Below are 25,983 nucleotides of genomic sequence, written 5' to 3'. Positions count from 1 at the left end.
ATAAGGAAAAGTTATTTACTTATTCCCATAATATAAGAACTGGGGTCACCAAATGAAATTAATAGGCAGCAGGTTTAAAACAAATAAAAGGAAGTTCTTCTTCACGCAGCGCACAGTCAACTTGTGGAACTCCTTACCTGAGGAGGTTGTGAAGGCTAGGACTATAACAATGTTTAAAAGGGGACTGGATAAATTCATGGTGGCTAAGTCCATAAATGGCTATTAGCCAGGATGGGTAAGAATGGTGTCCCTAGCCTCTGTTCGTCAGAGGATGGAGATGGATGGCAGGAGAGAGATCACTTGATCATTGCCTGTTAGGTTCACTCCCTCTGGGGCACCTGGCATTGGCCACTGTCGGTAGACAGATACTGGGCTAGATGGACCTTTGGTCTGACCCGGTACGGCCTTTCTTATGTTCTTATGTTCTAAAATTCTGTGACCTAACATTTCAGCCAATGAGTCATTTCAAGAATCTATAGAAGTACTACAGTCTACTTCTTTCTCAAAAAAAAAACCCCTATATATAAATATACAGCATATGTTAGTATGTGCACACAGCGAAAACAAATCTCTCTCGACTCTTCTCCTTTTACAGTCTCTTGGAAAAGTTTTATACTGAGATTATCAATTTTTTACAAATATAAGCCTCTTATGAAATAATGCAGCTATTCAAGCTAGTGGTTTTTCCACAGAAATATTAAGAAAAGATTCTGCTTTGTTTCATATTTTTAAAAAAAGCCAGTTAAACTTGAAAATATAAAATCTAACTTCAAGGGGGGCGGGGGAGGAATACCTTAAAAAGAAGTTTTAATACATACAAGCAATCTTCCTTTAGCTCCCATATCTCAATTTCCATCATCAACCCCCCCCCATGTTACTTCCATGTCATACAACACCATATACAAACCACACACACTAATTCACATTGTCATTGCAAGAGTAGACATTAAATACTAGGTGCACTACAGTTCATAACGAAGACAAAGCCTTTACTACATCACCAATAGAGGTTGTTGCTGTCAAATTGTCACATACATTTTCTGCTCTTTAATGCTCTTGTTGTTCAGTTACCTATGAAAGGAGTCATCTTAAACCACATAGGGCCTGATTTTTCCTCAGAGATGTTAGGAAGCCATGAGTCACTAGGAACTGCCAATGCTCAGGACTTCTGAAATATCAGTCCCACTCAGTCTTCTGGATCTGCTTAATACATCTTACTACACGGTTAAAGCTATGGCAGATTACCACAGCCATACACTCCAAGTTTCACATCCATGCCTGAATCCATACAAAAGGTGTTATCATCCATATCTCTTGTTCTAGGAGTGTAATGCCTCCACAGAAGTGTCTTGCTGCCATACTCTTTAAGTGTGCAGTCACGTAGCCATGGAATCACTATACTATAGTAGGTAGCAATCAGGAAGTATGCACAATCCCAGTATTCAAAACACAGAAAGTGAAAGTACCATGATTTCTCTAACCATCCCTCTGCTCCTCTCTAGATTCCAGCTACAAATAGGGCTTTTGACTCTAAAGAAGAGGGGAGGAGTTCTAAGGGTCGCTTTGACCGTACCAGAGACAGTAAGAACTCTATGATAAAGGGGAAAGGACAGGAAACCAGGTCAAGACCTTTACCATAAACAGACTTTTGAAACCACTTCCATTTGACAGTGTAACTCTTCCTACTAGATAGGTTTTGAGACTTTAATATGATTGCCTTGGTCTCAGAAAAACAAAGACATTTTGTTTTAGAAATCCAGCAGCCATGTCATCAGAGGAAAGTACCTGAAATCCAGATGCACCTCTATGTTCTCCTGGAACAAGAGTTCCTGACTCAGGAGAAAACTCAATGGATCATTTCTGGAGAGAGCAAAAAAGCTCCAAGAAACAATTCTGCCATGCCCATATTGGAGAACCAGCTGAGTGGCTTAATTCTAACAAATTTATTTAGAGCCTGGACTACTCAGCTCTCCCAAGACCATGATTAGTAAAAGGCCCAAGAAGTGGTCTCCAGCCTGGACTGGCAACATTTGTGTCTGTCATTATCAGAGGAACTAGCTCAGAGAACCATTCCCTTCAAGATATCTTCTGGCAGTATTCTAGTAGAGGGTCTTTGATCTGCTAATGGAGAAACACTATAATATCCAAGCTATCAACACTTCATTCGCATACTGATGCCAATTATACTTGTAAGAGTTGCATCTGCAAATCTGTAGAACAGACAATAAAGGTGCAGTCAGCCATTAAGCCTAGCAATGACAGATAAAAAAATCTCACTGGCCTTCTATTGTGTCCACTGTCTGGATGAGATCTTGGAACCTGTCCTTGGGTGGAATTTAGGGTGGCCCTTATATTAGTTAAACCTGCGTTGGTGCCAAGGTAGATCTTGTATTTACTCAGAGAGATCTTTGAAGAGGAATCAAGTCCGTGACAGGCATGAACTTCTCCAGTGCAATATTGGGGATAGTGGCCAATCATATAGATATACCTGGAAGATGGTATGATGCAGATAAACTGCAAACACCACTAAGCACTTGCAGCTTGATTGAAAGTCAGTGGAAGGCCTTTCCAGGGACTTCAGTGGGCTTTAAATTAAGGCCCTGGTGAATACTACTGCTATCTAAGAGGTGCTGGTAGACTGTAATGAACCAGAAGTATTCTTCTGGTAACTACTGCCTGAACTGCTGAAACCACGTCTTATGGAATCTAGGTGAAAATTTCCTGCAAAAAACAAATTGACCCAAACCTGAAGATCTGACTAGAGTGTTTGAAGCTTTCATCTTTTCCTAAGGACTCATCTGTTTTCCAGCTGTAAAGGTCTGTGCCTACAGAAGACAGTATAAAACTTCAGCCTTGGGCCTCAGAAAGACCACAATTCCTTGAGGCAGGCAAGTCCTGAGAGAGAGATGGCAGTGATGCCAGAGATATCAAAGGGAGTCCTGAGGGAACATTTGGACACATACAGAATTTTCTTTTCCATTCTCTCTTTCTGGAATGTACTGGGCTCAAGAGACAGCTTTGTGTCATGTAGATAAATATACTTCCAAACCTATATAGATATATCTACAACAGCTGATAATTGGCATTTCTCAACCTCAGGAACCCTAATTTATTAAATAAGCAAACTCTTTCAAAGTACAGGAAGGCACCTGTCTTCAAGCAGACAAATACAATAAAAAGCTTGGTATTTTTAGGCCAAGCTGTTTTTGAGACACTATAAGCCAAAAACACTATAAGCCAAAAAGCTGAGAAGATAATACCTGATTTTAAAAAAGGTTAGCATCTCTAAAATACATGGTAAAATGTTCCTTACACTTTAAAAATAAAGATCTATTCTGGCATCAGATCCTATATGGGCAGTCTTATTTAAATTTGGCAAAATTAGGGGGAAGGGCGCTAACAGATTTTAACAGAAATTTAGTTCTAATGTCAGATATGGACAGAGATAAAATGCAGAAGTGAAAGTCTGATAAATGGAGGCTACTTACATTATTGAAGTCATGCTTTTGAGGGGAAAAATATACATACATACATAACAGTACACCAGAGAGGTGACTAGAGAAGGGAAAATGCAAAGGCTGCTTAGGTTACACATTAATTGGAAGATAGATTAAAATTAACAACATAGACTATTGAAGAGTGATCCCTGTAGAAAACCAAAAAATTGCCTAAACAAATAAATTCCAGATAATATTTCGTAGGCAACTTGCCACATCAAATCAATATATTACCTGGATATTAAATATCTGTTAGCTATATTTTTTATGAAAACATTAATCTGGAATTGATGCCTGATAGATGTGACTGTGTATCTGTATCTGTGGAAGCATACAGTATCTACAAAAGCAGAGATGTATTATTCCAGGAAATACACCACCACATGTGTATTGTTTAACACTATGTTCATCCAGGTTATTGTACAGTATGTGGGAATTAGAATTAACTGTGGTATGCAAGATACCACAGCTATTGCCATTTTTCAGCAGAGAGGAAACTGTAGTGTCTATGATATCACTATGTGTTACCTATGGGTAAATGTGAACACTGTCCAGGTAAGGGGCTTTTGAAAAATCTCAGCCTTGGAAATTTAGATGTACAACTCCCATTAATTTCAGTAGAAATTTTCCCTCTAAATTTTAAGGTGGTTTTGAAAGTCTTAGTACTGATGTATAGTATGGTGAAGTATATATTCAGTAGGAGTCCTTTCTCCATTGAGGCAATGTATTTTCTATAGTTTCCATTTACAATTTTCAGTTATGTCTGGTAATTCATTTGGAAAGATTTTGAAGTTTCTGAGATTCCACTTGAGGAAATGTTGAGAGGATAGTCTGAAGTATCTTATAAGAAATGTGTAGTAGATTTCTTGTTTAAAACTGAAAACTCATTTAAATGTCAGCTATGTATGCCATCCACACAGAGAAATTTTATTACAAATCCTATTCCTCACTCTCTCTGATAAACATCTATCTATATCGTAGGGCAGTAGACCCTTCATATCTTATCTCTCTCGTAGCTACTCAGGACGGGGTGAACCCCATCACAGGATGGAAAGGGAAAGTTAGTTATAGCACAGGTGTAATGGATGTACCTAATAATATGCATATCATACATGCATAGGATTCATTAGGTGATAACTTCATGGATACCTTGGCTGTGTTATGTGTGAAGGAGGCTATCTCAGACCACTTGAGAACAGAACCCTTCCCAAAGGACAATGTCTATTGGCTTGATGACATGGTGGTTGCGTCCTGATAGAAACTCATTGGATAAAGTATCTGAGTGAAAAATTTTAGAACACTTTTAATGAGTCTTGCCTGCTGGATCCCAAAGTTGGGTCCAAAGGTTTTGGCCTTGCTCCACCAGAGAGGTTATAGAGATGAAAGAGGCCTATCTAGACGCTGAGGTCATTGAACAGCCCAAGAGATGGGCAAAGCTAAGGGTCGAGAGAGGTGGGATGAAGGGGAACCTCAAGCCCCAGAGGGCAAAGGCAACACATGAGGAGAAAAATTTCTAGACAGTTCTAAGTCCCAGGGACAAGAGGAGCTAGCAACACCTCAGCAGTTCCCATAAACCCATTACGGACCATCAGGCAGCAATCAAGAACACTCTGTGGTCTGTTTTTGCAATAGCCAGCATGGCGATATAAAAAGAAACTGCCCCCATATGGAATGCGGTTACCTGGCATGCTATTATAGCCTTGTTTGTGGACTGGGAGGTTCCCATAATAGGGTTGAACCCTACCATATGCCATCCCATTAGGGAACTGGTAATAAAATCCTCTAGACTAATGGAATATGACTCTGGCTGCTGGTTAATCAAGGGAAACAATAATAAAGGTGGACAGACACTTGCTGGTACACATTTCCTGTATGCATGGAGAGATTCACATGTACCTGATTGTGGAGATGGACATTGAAGTATGAGGTCAGCAGGGCCAGCTGAGGGTTGGGGTGGTAAGGAACCTCTCCTGGTCTGTGATTGTTGGCCAAAACTAGTGGTGTTTCATGACCCTCATACAACACAAGTCATCACTGAGCTGATAGATGACAAGATAACGCTGGCCCAGGAACCGAGGCTTAGGGCTGGTTAATCTTGCTGAATAGGCTGGAAGTAATCAGACACACCAGACAGGCTTGGCAGATGCTGAAAGAATCAAAGATGAGGTTTTAAGTTGTCTCCAAAGCCTGGAGGTGCAATTAAGAGACCATACAGCTTATGCAAGAGATGTTGAAAGGACAAACAGGAAGCTTTAAAGCATCTTTAAAGCCTGGCCATGCAATCACAAGAGGTGAACTGAGAGGTGGAGGTAGCAAAGGCCTCCTGGCAGAAGGTTATGATGGAACAAGAGAAATAGGAACAGGAACTGATCCAAACCAAGATGGAGCTGGACCATATATACATCAACTGTTCAAAGAGGGGCTGGATATGTTGTGGGTAGCAAAAGAATTTGGACCCTTCAACCCAGGAACAAGCACCCGTGAACTTGAAAAAGAAGGAAATTGAGTAGACCTCTGGGAAAAGGATGCCCTCAGTGAGAAGACAGAGGAGGCTGCACTGGCCACAGAACCGGATTCTCAACTTGGAGAGATACCAGAAAAGGATGAGGGGAAATCTCAGGGTACACAGATTGTTGACTGCTGATCCGGCCATACAAAAAGTCACACAAGACAAAGAACAGCTGGAGGAATACTATCAAAAGAGTCTGCAAGAAAAATACCTACGGGTTATGTTGGTTCGTGAACTAAAAGAAGAACTAGAACATGAATTTTGACTAGCACAGTAATCCCCAAAGAGTACCCTCAATGGATACTGTTTAAAGGAGGAGGTAATGTGTGAGGGGATAAAAACAATCACAGGCTGGAAAGAGGTTAATAATTATGAAATGGATGCAATAGATTACTTAATTAGTTATATCTCAACCACAGGGTGTGGGACTGGAAGGTATTGGGTGATAACTTAGTGGACACGGAGGCCCCAGAAAAGGCAGGAAAATTCTCTCTGATCAGAGAAGCCATAGGGAGCAGACAAGATCCTATGAAAGGCTGAAGTGCCAGAGGCTGTTGAAGGCTGGAAGTTCTAAGAACCTTCATACCAGAGCTCGAGAGAGGCAGTGGAACCCCAGGAAAGGGGTTAAGCACCAGAGCCAGAAGAGAGGTTGATTCTCTTCAGGACTTTAGACTGTACTGGGACATCTGTTGCCCCAGAAGTGGGTTAGTTTAGCAACTTCTCAGCTAGACAGCTGAGTGGTGCACAAAGAAAGATGACTTGCAGGGGGCACCAGAGAAAAAATCCTTGCAAAATCACACCCTGACACAAGGGGGTACACTGGAGGTGAGTATGATAGACAAACACTACAGTTCTGTTTCTTTTTTTAATAAATATCTGATATCAGATAAAAGCCTCAGCTGACATTTCTCAGGTAGGAACATCATGAAAGAATTATCCATTTGATTGTTGCAATATCCCAACAGGTTGGGAGAGTGTAGAATATTAAACCATGGAAAATGAATCAATGAGAGTTCTCTGGTCCTAATTGCCAGTTCAAAGTAATATCATTTTGTCTTAGTTAATGTGGCATTTGCCAGTGGCACAGTCTGTCACATTTATTATTAATAAAGGACCCTTTTGGGGATGCTTTCACACTACACACTCATCAGGGCCATCTACGTTTTGCAACATACATTCAGTGACACATGATGTCATTTTAATTTCTCAGAAGCAAAAGATCAGTTCCTATCAAAAAGGATGAGAGTTGATAATTTCTTTGAAAAGAGAACATACAATTTTTTTTAAACCGAGCATATTCAGGCCAAAAAAATCCTCTCTTTACTGAGAATACAACTCTGAGTATTCAACTTAAACTTCTAGACTAATAATGCTTCATAATAAATAAAAAGAAAAATTGATGAGTTAATTGAATATAGCACCCAGGAATTAAGACAGTGTTGTGTCTGTAAAATGTCATTATTTTAGTTATTTGAGCAGGCTACTCAGTAACTGTCTCAATGCAAAATGTGAGAAGAATAAAAATGACAAGGCACTCACTTCCCAATCTTATCTAGAACGTGAATAGACCATGATATATTTATAGGAACAGGTGAGCAACTACTGTGTTCAGTATGCTCCATCAGGAGACTAGTTCCCTGCCAAGAGTAAAGAGTCAGACTTGTAAGACAATTCCCTGATGTTTCAGGCAAAGTTTAGAAACTACTATTGCTAATCTCATCCAGCAGCAACCTTTATTTTTAAATGAAGCCATTAGCAGTTTTATTTTATCCCATGCTTTCACTGAACTTCTAGTGTTGTAAAGGAAACCTTTCAACATGATTCAACATACCCACTAATGTAATAAAGAATGATAAAAATGTGGCAGGACAAGAAATAGTTTGCCTCTGACCTTCATCAAGAGCTGAAAACTGATTTTAAAAGAGTTTACTGGATGTGATGCAAGCTACATGTTACAGTCATTCAAGACAGAGGAAGAGGTTTGGAAAACAGCATAAATAAAACAGAGGGCTTAAGATTCTGAACACAATGCTTTCATTATTTCAAAGTGAAAAAGGAAACTCTAAACTATACCAAAGGTCTAACTATTATATTGGAGAAAAAATTATAGAGCTGTGCAGAAGATGGAAGTTCCTTTTCAAAAAGGATTTTAGGATTTCAAAATGCGGCTTCATTCCAAACAAACAAACCCCTCAAATTTAGAAATTCTCTGTAAAGGAATATTCAGGGGGAAAAATCATTTTGGGTCAAAACATTTCATTTTCACAAAATCAAAGTCATTTCAGAACAAGAAAACAAAATGTTTCATTCTGCAAGTGTGGATGGGAGCTGCATTGGGAGGTGGGAAATAGGGACTGTGCAGATCTAGCTTCCCTTCCTGATCTCAGAGCAATGGTAGGGATTGTTGGCATAAAGGGTACCTTATACATAGGGGCCTACCAAATTCATGGTCCATTTTGGTCAATTTCATGGTGATAGGATTTTAAAATTTGTAAATTTCATTATTTCAGATATTTAAATCTAAAATGTCACAGTGTTTTAGCTGTAGGGTTCCTGACCCAAAAGGGAGTTGTGGGAGGGGGGGGAGGGAGTCACAAGATTATTGTAGGGGGGTTGCAGTATTGCCACCCTTACTTCTGCACTGCTGCTGGCAGCGGCACTGCCTGCAAAGTTGGGCAGCCAGAGAGCAGCAGCTGCTAGCTGGGAGCCCAGCTCTGAAGGCAGCGCTGGTGCCAACAGCAGTAAGGATGGCATAGTATGGTATTGCCACCCTTACTTCTGCACTGCTGCCTTCAGAGTTGGGCCCTCAGCCAGCAGCCGCCGTTCTCTGGCTGCCCAGCTCCGAAATAACAGTAGCAATACCATGATTCTCTCCCCGCCCCCAGCAGCCCCCTTTTGGGTCAGGACTCCAGTTTGAGAAATGCTGGTCAGGGTAAAAGTACAAAAAACACCATATTCCATGGGAGAGACCAGAGGTCATGGTCCATGATGCATTTTTCACAGCCATGAATTTGCTAGGACCCTACATATACACTCTAGTTACCCTTGCTCTGTTACACATGAATGGCCATGATCTGGCCCTTTCTCTCTCTGTCCCCCCCCCAGAGCTGTGAAAAAGTTCTTAATATTAAGTTCCCTTAACGAGATATGACATTTTTGCTAAAAATTATGTGCAAATATAAATAAGTGAAGAAAAATGCATGGGTGAAATTTTATAAACTGAGAATAAAAATAAAATTAAAGTAAGTATTAGAAGAAGTTTGTGGTCAGAATTATTCTGGAGGTTTCTAGAAATCTATAGCACTGAATGACCAACCTACTCTTCTGGTAAATTTGACACCATGATTTTAAGCTTCCTTTTTTATGAATTAGTATTTACCTTTTCTTATAAGTTTTCAATACTTGCCTCTGCAAACAGACTGTTCACTTGAGTCTCCAGTGTTGTTTGCTTGCGTCATACATAACAGGGTATGCTTTCAGAGTGATGCACTGTGTTTTAGCCACATAACTGCCTTCAGTATTTCTCCATGTACAATATACAAAAGGATGTTCAAGCAAAGACAGGCATATTCCTCCAATTGACTAAGCCTCTCAAAATAATTTGTAAAGTGAACAATTTACATGACCCCATGAACATGGCTCACTAATTAACAAATTAGTTTTAATAAGCTGGTATTAAAAATCCTTAATTGGGATTTTGTATATTCCTTTAAGTGAATGTTTTCAGTTGCTCAAGGAAGAGGAAAAAGGAAATAAAGGAGGAGACTCCATCAGTCTCTATTTCTGATTGATAATTCCATTGACATTAGGAGCATGATACTCATATAATGAGATGGGTAAACTTCAGAGAAAGACATGTACTACTTATATATTGACTGCCAGTGGGTGTATAAATGCAACAATTAGTATACATATACAACAACAAGTGTAAAACTCAAATCTGTTCTTGAATTCAGATGTTCTACCCCTCAAGGCAATGTGCTGCCACTTCATTAAAATAGACATGCTAACTTGCATCACTATAAAAAAAAATTGTCAAAATGTGTCTGCAATTACTTAAAAATATCCTCCTCAAAATCAGAAACTCTGTGACCAAAATCTCTAATTCTAAAAAAAGTTATGAGAAAGTAACTTGTGTAATTCTGCACAATACCATTGACCTACAAGTATTAACGTATCTAACCATTCTTTGCAATCACTGCAGAAAACCAGCTCATCTGAAATATGTGCCTTTTTTTTTTGCGCTAAAACCACTTAAGTGCTATCAAACGAAGGTCTGGAAAACCCAAGAAACTTTGATGAAACAAGTGCATGTGAGAGTCTGAGATGAAAGTACATTTTTAACATATGACCTGTTATTTGCAAGCAGCGGTTTTCCACTTTGCATGAATACTCACACAGACAGAACTCAAGAAAATGTCAGTTTCTTGTGAATTTTTCCTCTCTATACATTATCTCAGATTATATAAACAGAAAATAATTTTAACGTTGGAAAACCACTATCCAAATAGAGCCAAATCCTAGCCTTGCTTGGCAGCAAGAGGCACAGTACCCACTTTCTGACAATATAGCTATTGACCACACTGAGCAGACTAATCTTAATGAGGGCCCTAGGGTTTTGAGAGCAGAATCTGATGAATCTTGAATGGAACGGAAACTCTTCCTACCTCTCCACTTGAGCAATCCTCCACAGAACCTGTCCTTTCTCTTTCCTGTGCTATACCTTTCAAAGCTATGCAACACCCAGTTAAACTTGCTTGGGAAGGGAGAGAAAAAACTAAGAATGTGGAGTGAACAAAAGAAGAAAAAAAAATCATTGGGGATGAGTTAGAAGCTATTGGGGGTGACGTCTTCCCTAATGTTGCTAGAACCCCAGGTTTTATATTTCACTTCCACCCCTAGGAAGGAGACAGAGCTGACTGAAAGTATATGAGTTGTGTGTCAGCCATTGGGTTGGGAAGGGATCTTTCTGGAGCATCGCCAAAGAGCACCGAAGAAATACACAAGTCATGAGTGCTCTGACACATGGAGGCACAAATCATAGATATGGTTAGGCACTTAGTGAATCACATCTAGGTGTGGATGTTGACTAGCAAAGTTAAATTATATTTTGTTCTAAGGCTCAAATTCTATCTCCTCCACGTCTGTGGTGGTACAGTGTAAGGGTCTGGGAGGCAGGCAGTCTGGCATAGCGGTCACAGCTGGGTTGAGGCCTGCACACCAGATCGCTAAGCAGAGGTAGGAAGAATCACAAGAGACAGATCCTGTAAGCAAGAGTCAGAGTCAGGCCAGGGTTGGAGACCAGAGGTAGAACCAGGCTGGAATCAGGAGGCAAGAAATAGAATCAAGCTAGAATCAGAGACTGGAGGTCAAAGGCACTACCAGGCTAGAATCAGGAGGCAGAAATCAGGGTAAGAGTCAGGCTGGAGTAAGAGAGCAGAGATCAAAGTCTGGCGTTGCCAGGGCCGGGGCAACCATTTAGGCAAAAATAGGCTAGGGCGCCTAGTGGTTGGGGGCACCTAAAAGCCTGCTCAGGCGAGGAGGTGGAGTGGAGGTGAGCTGGGGTGGGTGGGGGGGCGCGGGGAGGGCTGCCTGCAGTAATGGGGGGGGGGGCACACAGGGGAACCGCTTCCCGCCCCGATCACCTGCACTCTGCCTCCTCCGCTGAGCACACATCCTCCGCTCTAAGTCTCCTCCAATCGGTGCTGCAAGCCTGGGAGGGGAGGAGAATTAGAGCAGCGCCGGCATGCTCAGCGGAGGAGGCGGAGCCGAGGCGAGCTGGGGCAGTCTCCCCAGGTGGGGTTAGCCGTCGCGGGGGTGAGTCTCCCCGGGCGGGTTAGCTGCCGCGGGGGGGGTCTCCCCGGGCGGAGATAGCTGCCACGGGGGGAGGGGGGAGAGAGTCTCCCCAGGTGGGTTTAGCTTCCGCGAGGGGGAGGGATTAGCTAAGTGGAAGGGTGGCGCAAGGTGGAAGTTTCACCTAGGGCGCGAAACTTCCTTGCACTGGCCCTGGGCATTGCAGCAAGCAAAGTCTGTGTAGTTGCCCAGATAACTTCCTGAGGCAACCCATGGTGTTAAATAGGTCACTTGGCCAATCAGATGGCCACAAGATAACATCACTCTGGGTTTCTTGGACAGTATTCTCCACAGTGGTCCCTGACTTTGCATCTGCATGGCCTCCAGGTGGCAGTGGGTCCCTGGAACAGGGAACTCCTAGGCTATTTCTGTATATGGGAAGGCAATGATTCTAGGAACCCATGCATAGGATTTTCACCCTCTTCACATTGTGGAACTCAGTTCTTCAAGAACTCTTTGAAGGAAGGTAAATGGTGTGTGAGGGATGATCTGCCATTATATGGATCTTCTAGTCTTCTATATTTCTATAAAGTGTGGGGTATACACAGACATTCAGATAAAGTAATGAGCATATTGTAACAAACTATAAGCTAGCGTCACAATTATGGTAGCTTTTTCTGCTGGTTTGTTAAAGATTTGAAAATTCTGTTACTGCAAACAATGTTCTAAACAGATTGTTTCCCACTGAAAACAATCAGTGTCCCTACTCTTTTTATACCATGTGAAATGGAACTAGTGTATTTCTACAGCTATTGGGATTCCATTCAATTTGGAGTCATATTTGTACTTTCTATGTAGATTACATGGATTTTGGCCATCAAGCAAGGTAAGATGTAACAACGAACTTCAATAAACATCTTCCAGTAAGGTCAGAGTCAGCTATACTGAAAATCATTAAGCTGTCCACCAACATAGACACTTTGGATTCAAGGCTGACATACATGAACATGCCATGCCTTTGAAAAGCAAATACAATTATCTGTCTCTAACTTAGCTCGTGTCTCATGGAAATGCTGACAGCAGATTGGCAGTCACGTGTTAGAAAAGTTTACGTACCATAAATTCTCTTTTGTTACAAGAATACCTTTGTTTCATGTACATAAATAGTCTTGGCCTTATTTACTTGCAAATAATTTCCCAGTTAGATGCCTTTATCACATTTGAAGTGGGATGTACAGATACAGAAGATACACGTTCTTCACAATTATAGGACCAAGTTTATCCCTGATCAATGGAGCTACATCAGGAGTATTTAGCTCATATTGTCTGAATCACAACAAGGTGTTTGAAGATCCCTTGATAGGAGTGTGGCCTAGAATATAGACTGGAAGGTCTAACTAAATGTCTTTTCCTTTTTAGTGTTAAATCAGCTTTAGCTCTAGAGATTACAATTGCTTGTTGATTAATATTTTTATAACACTATGCCTTAGTTCATTTAATTATAAGGTATTTCACATTTGAAATAGGTCCCCAGTCATTCACACATCTGTGAAACTTTACACATATATCAGAGAGGTAGCTGTGTTAGTCTGGATCTGTAAAAGCAGCAGAGTCCTGTGGCACCTTATAGACTAACAGACGTATTGGAGCATGAGCTTTTGTGGGTGAATACCCACTTTGTCAGATGCATGTCCAACGAAGTGGGTATTCACGCACGAAAGCTCATGCTCCAATACGTCTGTTAGTCTATAAGGTGCCACAGGACTCTTTGCTGCTTTTACACATATATTACCATTAAGTTCAATGGTATTACTCATGTGTATAAAATTATGTGCTTTCATAAAAGTTTTTGCAGCTTTAGCACTTAATATTACCTTCCTATCTGATCTTAGTCCTCAGAGAAAATGAAAAAAACACAAATAGAGAAAATATATTTTTTAAAAAACAGACTGCATAATTGACAATCAGCCTTGATTTAAGAGAGAGGAAAAAAATAAGAGTGATTTCTTAATTTGAAAGTGCAATAAAAAGAGCACTTTAAAATGAATGGACCAGTAAGGTTATTTTATGTCAGAATCAAATTATTCCAAACTATTTAAGGCTTCATGATCGACTCAGACCATTAGTAGAAGGTGCTTCATGTCTTAAGAACCACATTATTCCAAGTTACCTACATGACTACTTGCACAAATAAGAATATTCTTGATCAAATTGCTATAAGTGAGCCCAAACACAGTACTGGGTTAGGTTTGACAACTAGATCCCTTCAAAGAGAAAATTAAAATGACCAATGTATTTAGATTGCTACTGTTTCAGTTGATTTGGGATAACCCCAGGAGCAAACATTTGAAATACAGGTTTAGAGCCAATACTCATGATTTCAAATACAAAAACGATACATGCATACAGACAGCATAATCATATTCAGCAAATCATAACCTTTCCATAGACATTTTACATGCCACATTTTGTACAAGATTTGTTGCAAATATTTAACAGTGGTTGCAACAATCATCTATATAATCATATTTTAATCAGATAACGTCACAGTAGGAGAATAGGGTGGAGATGGGAACTAAGTATGAGGCTAGTAAAAAGCAGCAGCTAACCAAACATTGAGCATAGGTTAAGAGTAACACTGTCCTACAGCCCCTAGAATTGCACCAAAGGAAAATCCCCTTTACGTAATTTAATTTCTGAGAGGCAAAAGTGGTAGAATTAAGGCAGAGACAATTTAACAGGAACAAATGTAGCTAGATAGGCAGGGCAAGAACCAAGGGTAATGTTGGAAAATGAGAAGCAGCTCATTCCCTCCTGCATGACAACCAATGGAAAGGGATTTCTTTGATAAGATTTTCCTGTAACATATTGCCAAGGTGGTGGGGTTCACTCCTGTGTAAAAGTCACTCCAAACCTACTGGATCCCAGGAACTCCCAGAATGCCCTGTGCCCCTGCAGGGGGTTTGCCCTCCACAGCCCTCTGCTAACATAGCTCCAGTGGAACCGTGAATCTCTGGCCATGATTTTTCTCTAAAGGGGTAGCCTTCAGAAAAATTAATACAGTCCCATGTTACATTAACTTTTCTTTGTAACATTGTCAACAGATCTGAATGACTGACTCATCTTGTAAGTATTGACACAGGTGCTCTGGTGAATCATGTAAAAGAATAAAGCTCATTTATTATCTGCCATTTCTTACCTTAGGGGCCAGCACCAAAAATAGACAGCCAACCAAAACACATACCTCAGCTTGTTAACGCAGTCTGCATCACCAGAAAATACTAAGACTCAGATCCACAAAGGTACTTAGGCCTCTGAGTCCCAGCTTTGCTCCACCTAGCTCCTGCTTAAGCCCCAGAGTGATTCACGAACTGGGGGAAGATAAGCGTTCAGCTGCCCCTTTGCAGGGCCTGATTCAGTAGGCACACTCAGATCAGAACCTATTCAAAATCTGTCTGGAAAAAGTTTAGCCAAGTGGTTAGCACACACTCCTGGAATGTGGGAGACCCAGGCTCAATCCCCCACTCTCTGCCAAAGGGGAAGAAATTATTTGAACAGCCGTCTTCCCACCTGTCAGGAGAGAGCTCTAACTAATGGGCTAAGTTACAAGGTGAGCCCCACCAGCACTTCCTCCTCCTCTGGCTTGTTTGTGTGGAGCGAGACAGGCACCTAACTCATTCTCATAAGATGTGCCTTAGGCACCTAAGCCACCTGACTCTAGGAGATGGGTTCCTGTTTGTGGATCACTAGCAGAGGTGGGCACCTCCCTGCAGCCTGGATTTAGGAGTCTAGTTCCACAAGTGGGGCAGGGTTTAGGACATACCCGTCATCAACATTTCCCATTGGTTAGCTTAGGCTGCTCCTTGCCTAGCATACTGGCTTTTGTGCTTATCCCTCCTATTCATTGTATAGAGAGCCTAGGAATCTATCTCAGCTTTTGTCAATTGTAGTGTTGGTCTTGTGATTTTGTAGGCACTGTGGTGCTGGGCATTGCAATGCCTAAGTCCCTTTGTGGATCCCTCCATAACTATGTGGGATTTAGTTAGTTATTAAAGACTTTCTTCTCCTTGTTATAGTTTCCTGTTGGCGTGACTGAGGCTCCCTCCTGCTCCCTTTCATTACTAACCAACACCTAGGCCTATATCCTCCAAGGAATTTAGGCACCTAACTTTCCTTTAAGGAACTGGACCCTGATTCCCACATTCAAGTGCTTGGCTATGACTACCCAGACTGTTAGGAAATGAATTGAGGGAATGGAAGGGCTGCCCTCCTAGAGCGAGAGAAAGGATTTAAACAGGGGTTTCCCACCTCTCAGGAGAAGTGCTCTAGCCCCTGAGCCGTGAGATATTCTGATAGCTACTTTTGCAGCTGCTCCACAATGCATAACTAACAGATGAGTGATTGGAGCAGAGAGACTGGACCTGGGTTTTCCCACCTCCCTGGTGGGTCCCCTAACCATTGGACTGCACAGTCATTCTTTCCTTCTCTTTATCGCTCTCTGTGGTACAACAGTTACAGTAGAACCTCAGAGTTACAAACACCTTGGAAATGGAGGTTGTTCATAACTCTGAAATGTTCGTAACTCTAAACCTTATGGTTCTCTCAAAAGTTTACAGCTTTGAAACCTGACTATGCAGAAGAAAAATGCTGCTTTCCTTGATTTTTTTTTAGTACTGTAGTTTACCTTTAACACAGTACTGTACTGTATTAGCTTTTTTTCCTTTGTCTCTGCTGCTGCCTTAAGTTGTACTTCTGGTTCCAAATGAGGTGTGTGGTAAACTGGTCAGTTCATAACTGTGGTGTTTGCATTTAAATGTATATTTAGGCTGTAGAGAAGCATGAGAGAGAGAGTGATAGTATCTACCTTTGTGGCTCCCATGCCTTTTGACTATGTACATTTGGGTCTTAAAATCAAAACTGTTACAGTCTATTCCAAGTTTTGTTGTTGACCTGCTCTATGAACTTGAGCAAATAATCCAACTTATCTGTGCCTCAGTTTACCTATGTTAAAGTTAAGTATCAATTTCCTACCTTTCAAGGACAATATAAAGCTTAATCAGTGTTTGCAAACACCCATGATTTTTGCATGAAAGATGCTATACAGGAGCAAAGCATTTTTAATAATATTAATCAATAAATTATGTTGATGCAGTGTACCACTTTGCTTCACAGCTCATTTTTCCCATGACATTATCTGGCACAAAAATCTCAGCAACACTATTTTACTGTTACTACTGTTTAGATCATTGTATTGCAAGAGAAAATGTAACAGACAGTGGCAAAATTGGAGTGTTTTCATCAGAGAAAGAGGGCAGGTACTGTCAACATTTGCTATGCTTCAGTTCCCCTTACAAGTTAGAAGTTAAGAGCAGAGGATGCCAATCTTGCAAAGTGCTGAGTATTTTCAATGCATGTTCATTTTAATGAAAGTTGTGGAAATCCAGCACCTTTCAGAATTGGGCAATACATACCTGGATGTAAATGAAAACTGATGTGTGAACCACTGAAAGGTAAGAAATCTTAAGTGTGGAAGAACAGCTATTCTCAGATCTTTCATATGGTGTGTGTTGCCAGGGAAACCTTTTTTTTTTTTTTTTTAAACACAATATGAATTTAGCACAGATGCTCAGCAGGCTCTGTGTATGTTATAATTTTAGATTGCACTGGAATATTAGGAATTATATATAGAGAGATTCTCCTATATGAATTATATATTCTTAAATATTTATTGTTTGAATATGTATCGGATTAATTGTTTTACCCATGTCCTGTATTTGCAGGGGATCTCTCTTGTGTTTTGTCTCATTTGCCACATTCATTGTGATTTTCTTGCTTCTGGGACACAAGCTTAGCTTTAAATGCAATTTTTAAAATATCAGGCTGCAGTTCTGAGTTTTTACAGCAAAAGTGTTCGCTCAGAGTTTCTTAAATTCTGATCCATACAGGTTCTGCATTTTAGATTATAAAATGTTGGGGACAGTGATCTTATCTTTGCACGTTTGTACAGTGTCCAGTACAGTGGAAATAAGTCCACCTCTGGTGTCCAGACTTTATAATGGATGTTGAATGAGTAGACAGGGTTCAGAGAACAGCTAGAAATGATTTGTGCTCTGAGATAACAACAAAAAAAATCTCCTATCTTTACCTTCAATAATAATTTAATAAAGTGCATCTAAAACTGTCCTGTCAATCCATAATCTGATACATTCCATGATGGGCAGTTACCTGCATTGACAAATTGCTCAAACTCTAGAGTTATTTTATTTTGTTTGTTAGTTAAATCTATAACATAATAAAAGTTCTTTACCGATAAAGAAATTAAATGAGACGAGTGTCACTAAAATAAAAATTGTGATGATATATATATTAGATTGGAACTACATTTATAAAGATGACAACAAAACTCACCAAATCTTAAGTAGTGCTACGTAATGTAGAAACTGGGCAAATTGTTGTTTCTTTGTGGACCATGCCGTTCATTAAAATATCATTGGATAACAGGTGGAGAAAGAAAGAGATGCGTAGTTGTGCAGCTGTAAAGTCTCAGAACTACCAGAACAGCTTGAGGCTGGACTGGGGAGGAAGGGGGAAATTGATTCTTGCTATGAGGCAATGTAGTTGCTGTAATGAAAGGCACCATTTAGTTATGAAGCAGACATCAGCCATTCCACACAAAATTATTCCCAAGTCATCAGATCTTTTTCGGTGCACCAATAATTCTGAGATTGAGAATTTTCTGCTGGTTTCCCAGCTCATCATCTCTGACAGCTTCTTATCATTCAAAACTGATGTAAATATTAAACCATAGCAGTATGAAGAATTTTAAATCTGACGCACAAACACACACCGTTTTGTATTGTACCTTGTCAGAAACATTCACTCTTTTTATCTACTCTACTAAAAAATATCCTGCCATATGTCTACTTCAGTATTTTGTACAATAAATCCTTATACTTGGCAATAGCAATTTCCCCAGTTTCCTATTGTAGTAACCCAGGCAGTTATTGTTGCTCCACCAGGCAAAGTCTCAGCTTGTGATAACAGTCCCTCTAGACAGGGAAGGTTATGTAGGGCGTGGGGGGAGTGGGGAACACAACAAAACCACCACCATAATAATGCTGGGGAGTTTTTTTTTCTTTTTTTTTTATACATTTAACCAGACCTACATGAATCTTGAAGGAAAACTAATGGCTTTAGATCACATTTTTGTTAAAATATACAAATAAAGCTGCTCCGTATGAAGCTTTCACGTGAGTCCTCTAAGCAATAGCGCTCAGGCACATGCTCTCCATTTGTCCTTATGAGCAAATCACTATCTAGTTCAGTTACTAGTTAGCTTTGTTTAAATTAAGGCTTCATTACACTGTTTTAGTTAGTGTTACAGTGCATTCAAAACTGAATATAACACAACCAGCAACAAACGTGAAGAAAGGTCTGGAACAACTGTGCAACCTGTTTAATAATTCAAGAGTATTCGTCAGCAATAAAGCTCCTGTTGTACTGCACAAAGTACAAGAACATAACGGACATACTGGGTCAGACCAAAGGTCCATCCAACCCAGTATCCTGTCTGCCGACAGTGGCCAATGCTAGGTGCCCCAGAGGGAGTGAACCTAACAGGTAATGTTCAAGTGATCTCCCTCCTGCCATCCATCACCACCCTCTGAGGCTAGGGACACCATTTCTTACCCATCCTGGCTAATAGACATTAATGGACTTAACCTCCATGAATTTATCTAGTTCTCTTTTAAACCCTGTTATAGTTCTAGCCTTCACAACCTCCTCAGGCAAGGAGTTCCACAGGTTGACTGTGTGCTTTGTGAAGAACTTCCTTTTATTTGTTTTAAACCTGCTGCCCATTAATTTCATTTGGTTGCCCGTAGTTCTTATATTATGGGAACAAGTAGATAATGTTTCCTTATTCACTTTCTCCACACCACTCATGATTTTATATACCTCTATCATATCCCCCCTTAGTCTCCTCTTTTCCAAGATGAAAAGTCCTAGTCTCTTTAATCTCTCCTCCTATGGGACCTGTTCCAAACCCCTAATCATTTTAGTTGCCCTTCTCTGAATCTTTTCTAATGCCAGTATATCTTTTTTGAGATGAGGAGACCACATCTGTACACATTATTCGAGATGTGAGCATACCATGGATTTATATAAGGGAAATAAGATATTCTCTCTCTTATTCTCTCTCTCTTTTTTAATGATTCCTAACATCCTGTTTGCTTTTTTGACTGCCATTGCACATTGTGTGGATGTCTTCAGAGAACTATCCACAATGACTCCAAGATCTCTTTCCTGATTAGTTCTAGGTAAATTAGCCCCCATCATATTGTATGTATAGTTGGGGTTATTTTTTCCAGTGTGCATTACTTTACATTTATCCACATTAAATTTTATTCACCATTTTGTTGCCTGATCACTTAGTTTTGTGAGATTTTTTTGAAATTCTTCACAGTCTGCTTTGGTCTTAACTATCTTGAGCAGTTTAGTATCATCTGCAAACTTTGCCACCTCACTGTTTACCCCTTACTCCAGACCATTTATGAATAAATTGAATAGGATTGGTCCTAGGACTGACCCTTGGGGAACACCACTAGTTACCCCCTCCATTCTGAAAATTTACCATTTATGCCTACCCTTTGTTCCCTGTCTTTTAATCAGTTTTCAATCCAGGAAAGGATCTTTCCTCTTATCCCATGACAACTTAATTTACGTACGAGCCTTTGGTGAGGGACCTTGTCAAAGGCTTTCTGGAAATCCAAGTACAGACCCCTTCAAAGAACTGTAATAGATTAGTAAGACATGATTTCCCTTTACAGAAACCATGTTGACATCTCTCCCATATTTTTTTTTAAACAAAAACACCACATTGATGCTTCATCTGTACATATATACAGAATGATCTCTTGAATCAAACATAGTTCTGTATGGTTAATAAAATATCCTCTGTTATGTGCCACATGTGAGACAATTAGAGGAAAAAGCCATCATTTCATTCCTGCTGGTTACTACTATGACATTTCATAAACCAAATTGATGGTGATCATTGATCTGATTTTCCTGTTTGTCATCTTTTAATATGGAAGTCATATCATGTATTTAAAAGAGGTTAAAAATGCTACAAGTGTGAATGGCAAAATTGTTACTTGTTTCTTTTGTAATCAGCCCATCACATTTATCAGGATTTTTTGTGTTGTCCTACATAAGCAGATCCTTAAAATAAAACACTCGTGTCCTGAGTGTTATGATATACTTAAAGCAAAATTTTCAATGTAAGAATGGCTGGTAGAAAGCAGGAAGGGATTGCCATAGCTTTCAGTGGTCTGTAGAAAACTCACAAGATAAAAAAGGAAAGCAACAGGAAAAAAAGGTCCTGACCCAGATAAAATATAAATATTGTTTCAACTTTGCCTGTCCATTTCTCACATCAGCAATTTACGTTGAATTTTCTCCAGTAGACTATGTTCAAAAGCATGTCTGCGTTTAAACAGGGGACAGTGTATAGGAAATAGTGGGCCTTAAAAACCCTTAAAAAGTTATATCAGTTCTGGAATAACAATGTTTTGGTAAAAGTTGGGAGTACAGTTACTTAATATGGCCTACACCAGTGATTCTCATCCTGCAGCCCAATTAGCACACAGCTGTGGCCCATGTGACATCCCCAGGGCCATATAGGTAGTACATATATTGTGTGAATGTGGCCCACATAACACACAGAAAGCTGCATATGCAGCCCACAATGGTAAATAGGTTGAGAACAACTGGCCTACACTAACAACCAGTAGGAACATAGACATTGGCATACAGGTTCAGACCAGCACCAGATATTGTAGAGGAAGGTGAAAGAAAACTTGCGTGCAAAATTAAGGAGAAATCTGCCTACAGAGAGCTAGATCATGGCCTTTATACCACAGCCCTGGGCACCGCATTAGCAACTTCAACAGTTCTCCTTGAATTACTATTTTTACTGTTGAAATGCTCAAATAAAATCTACTAAAGAGGCACTTGTTTTCTTTTGCAGAACTTCTGCTGGTTTGTTCCAGTTATCTTCACTGGGTGCTTTATAATTCTACTTTTAAATTATAATGTCATCCAATTTATTTATTACTGAAGGAAGATTCACTGATTTGTAATTTCAGTTTCATTCTGGTTTCTTTTTTTTTTTAAAAAACTAGGTACAATATTTGCTACTCTTCGGTCCTTTGTTATGGAAGTTGATACTAATGAGATATTGCAAGTTTCTGTTAGCAGTTCAGCCACTTAAAAATTAAGTTCTTTAGAACTCTTTGATTAATAACCAGCCAGCCTCAACAACCAGTTGATCTTCAATTTATTACTTGGTTCCAGCATTACTATTTCTAGCACCGCAATCTCTGACAGAACCGCATCTTAACCTGCCAAAATAAACCTTTTGAGGGATTTTTGTACAAAACTGAGGACTTCTGGCAAAAATCACATATTCTGAAATAGTTTTAGCTAACACATGTAGAATTTCTGCAGGGCGTATTCATTTCTGTTTGGTTTGGTTCAGAGTTCTATTTAGGAGAAAATTGCAGTATTAAGAAGAGATGGGCCCCCAAATCAAAATGCAAAAGCTGCAATCACAAACTGCGAACGTTTAAATTTCATGCGATTAACTCAAAAAAACCTGATCACAATTTAAAAAAAAATCATGATTAATTGCAGTTTTAATTGCACTGTTAAACAATAGAATACCAATTGAAATATATTAAATATTTTGGATGTTTTTCTACATTTTCATATATATATTGTATTTTGTGTTGTAATTGAAATCAAAGTGTATATTTATTTTTTATTATAAATATTTGCACTGTAAATATTTTCAATTCACGTCATACAAGTAGTATAGTGCAATCTCCTTGTTGTGAAAGTGCAATGTACAAGTGTAGATTTTTTTGTTACATAATTGCACTCAAAAAAAAAATAATGTAAAACTTCAGACCCTACAAGTCCACTCAGTCATACTTCTTGTTCAGCCAATCACTCAGACAAACAAGTTTGTTTACATTTACAGGAGATAATGCTGCCCTCTTCTTATTTACAGTGTCACCAGAAAGTGAGAACAGGCATTTGAATGTCACTTTTGTAGCTAGCATTGCAAAGTATTTACATGCCAGATATGCTAAACATTCGTATGACCCTTCATGCTTTGGCCACCATTCCAGAGGACATGCTGCCATGCTGATGATGCTTTTGAAAAAATAATGGGTTTATTAAATTTGTGACTGAACTCCTCGGGGGAGTATTGTATGTCCCCTGCTCTGTTTTACCTGCATTCTGCCATATATTTCATTCTATAGCAGTCTCGGATGATGACCCAGTACATGTTCGTTTTAAGAACACTTTCACTGCAGATTTGACAAAAAACAAAAAAGGTACCAATGTGAGATTTCTAAAGATAGCTACAGCACTCGACTCAAGGTTTAAGAATCTGAAGTGCCTTCCAAAATCTGAGAGGGACAAGGTGTGGCGCATGCTTCAGAACTCTTAAAAGAGCAACACTCTGATGCGGAAACTACAGAACATGAACCACCAAAAAAGAAAATCAACCTTCTGCTGGAGGCATCTGATTCAGATAATGAACACGAACATGCGTCGGACCACACTGCTTTGGATTGTTATTACACAGAACCCGTCATACATGTCCCCTGGAATGGTGTTTGAAGCATGAAGAGGCATATGAATCTTTAGTGCATCTGGCACATAAATATCTTGCAATGCCGACTACAACAGTGTTATGGGAATGCCTGTTCTCACTTTCAGATGACATTGTAAGAAGTAGGCAGCATTATCTCCTGCAAATGTAAACAAACTTGTTTGTTCTGAGTGACTAGCTAAACATGAAGTAGGATTGAGTGGACTTTCAGGCTCTAAAATTTTACATTGTTTTATTTTAATGTTTTTTTTTAACATAATTCTATATTTGTAAGTTCAACTTTCATGATAAAGAAATTGCACTGCAGCACTTGTATTAGGTGAATTGAAAAATACTATTTCTTTTGGGGTTTTTTTTTACAGGGCAAATATTTTTATAAAAAATAAATATAAAGTGAGCACTGTACACTTTGTATTCTGTGTTGTAATTGAAATCAATATATTTGAAAATGTAGAAAACATCCAAAAATATTTAAATACATGGTATTCTATTATTGTTTAACAGCGTGGTTAATTTTTTTAATCTCTTGACAGCCCTACTATTTTTCCATCACGTACATAAATGTTGTCTAGAAAAAAGTTAGATGGCAGATTTGTATTTAAATAAAGACTAAATAATATTTTCAAACTCATGTTAGGTTGTGAATAAAAGTTATTTTTCCTTTCAGTGAATGATTTTTCTTCTTTACTATAAGCTTAGTTACCATTGTCTGGATATACTGCAAGAAGGACAGGAGACTTGTTATGGGTTTTAATCAGGCCGCAACTTTACTATATAGATGTCTGGGACCACCCAGCAGATAAAATGTACAGGCAAATCCATGCTTATTCAAGTCAATTCTCCGGGGCTTCCACCAGCCCTCCCTATGGAGTACCTGCACTGAACATCCGCCCAATATTACAAAATAAATTGTGACGTATGGCCTACCACCTTTTCTATTCACCAGAAAAGGTCCATCCTCACACCCGCTGTGAGGAAGGTGAAAAAACCACACTCCACCGAAGCCAATATTGGTGTTGGCTAGAGAAGTGTGGAAAGTTCCCAACAGTTTGAGGGAGACAGCATAACCACACATTTAGGAAGGGGGAAGGCAGTAACTGGTGTCAGTGCACCCAGAAAGCAGAGAGTGAAACTATACTGCCAGCCCATCCAGCATAGGATGCTGCTTCTTGGAAAGCCAACAGAAAAGCTAAGAAGTTGGCATTGCCAGGGACTAGAGAAAGAGAGGGGCACTACATAAAATAATGGAGATAAGCTCATTATGTTTAAATCACGTTGGGTTTGGAGAGGGATGATCACCACTTGAGACAGGATGTACTGCCATGGCCATTGGTGTCAAATGAGAACTAGCTGTATTATCACACATTTTATAGTGTCTGGAAGGTGAAACAAGCTTTAATTTCAGTCCATTGTAGATCCAGGGTTCTGCAGTCTCTTTCACTAGTTTGGAGGAGGTGGAGTCTGTCTGATATATATAGGACAATATGTTTCTCAGAGTCTTTATGGCCTGCGTGACTGAGCCAAACTCAGTCAAAAACAGAAACAAAAAGGCAAAATGACCCCCCCCCGCCCCTGTTCTTCATTGTTCTTTTTGAGACTAGCTAACCCATCTCAGATTTGTTTTATCTTTTCAGTGAAATAGGGAGCCAGCTCCTCATGGTGGGAGGTACTCAGCTATGGGGATGAGCACAGGCTGTACTGATGTAACTGGTTTTATGTGTAGTGTAGTTATGCTGATTTAGATCCAGCTGGATGGAGAAAAGATGATTTTGGCTTCTTTCACAGCTAAAAAGGAATAAAACAGGTTTTGCTCTTTCGTATTGAAATCAGAGATGATGATGCACCACTAGCATTTCTAATCCTCTGCCATCGCACATCATCTGATGTGATGCATCCTTGAAACATTGTGAGCAGTACTGTCAGTGAATGAGTGAGAAGTTATGCTGTGACATCATCAGGGATACTGTTCCTGACAGCTTGTATTCCATCTGTGTGGGAGATGTTTGTGTAGAGAGCCTCTACATACAGGGTGGCTAGGATGGTGTTTTCTGGAAGGTCACCAATGCATTTTAGTTTTCTCAGAAAATCAGTGGTGTCACAGAGATAGCTGGGAGTGCTGGTGGCATAGGTCTGAGTAGAGAGTCCACATATCCAGACAGTCCGATGAAATTGGTATTCACCCACGAAAGCTCATGCTCCAATACGTGTTGGTCTATAAGGTGCCACAGGACTCTTTGCTGCTTTTACAGAGCCAGACTAACACGGCTACGCCTCTGATACTTGACACCATGCAAGGCACTGCATTTAGCCATATGGAGTGGAAATCCATCAACCTCATGAAGAAACTTCCATAAGTACAGACAGATATCGTCTTCCTTTCCAAATGCTAATGGATGGACATCATACCAAATGGACTGAAGGTGAAAAATCCATTGCTATCAACATACTACACAGACCACAGTGAGAGATTATGCCATATCAAAGAATCAAAGAAACTG

At 39.8% G+C, this 25,983-nt stretch overlaps 1 protein-coding gene and 1 long non-coding RNA gene across 8 annotated transcripts in view; one reads left to right on the top strand and one right to left on the bottom strand.

Annotated features, from left to right (window-relative positions):
- Positions 1-25,983, top strand: part of KLHL4 (kelch like family member 4) — a 90,253-nt gene that overhangs the window by 5,893 nt on the left and 58,377 nt on the right. The gene's annotated exons all lie outside the window — the stretch shown is intronic.
- LOC120371260 overlaps positions 1-25,983 on the bottom strand; it is a 201,712-nt gene that overhangs the window by 150,414 nt on the left and 25,315 nt on the right. The window contains exon 3 of one of the 6 annotated variants that reach the window (XR_005584242.1): positions 18,208-18,420. The exons of the other annotated variants lie outside the window; for them this stretch is intronic. This is a non-coding gene — a long non-coding RNA (uncharacterized LOC120371260). The remainder of the gene's footprint in view (positions 1-18,207; positions 18,421-25,983) is intronic. 6 annotated transcript variants of the gene reach the window in all.

This window comes from Mauremys reevesii, linkage group 9 (genome assembly GCF_016161935.1).
Source record: "Mauremys reevesii isolate NIE-2019 linkage group 9, ASM1616193v1, whole genome shotgun sequence".
In the NCBI taxonomy this organism is placed as follows: domain Eukaryota; kingdom Metazoa; phylum Chordata; order Testudines; family Geoemydidae; genus Mauremys; species Mauremys reevesii.
This window is presented reverse-complemented; position numbering and strand designations above follow the sequence as displayed.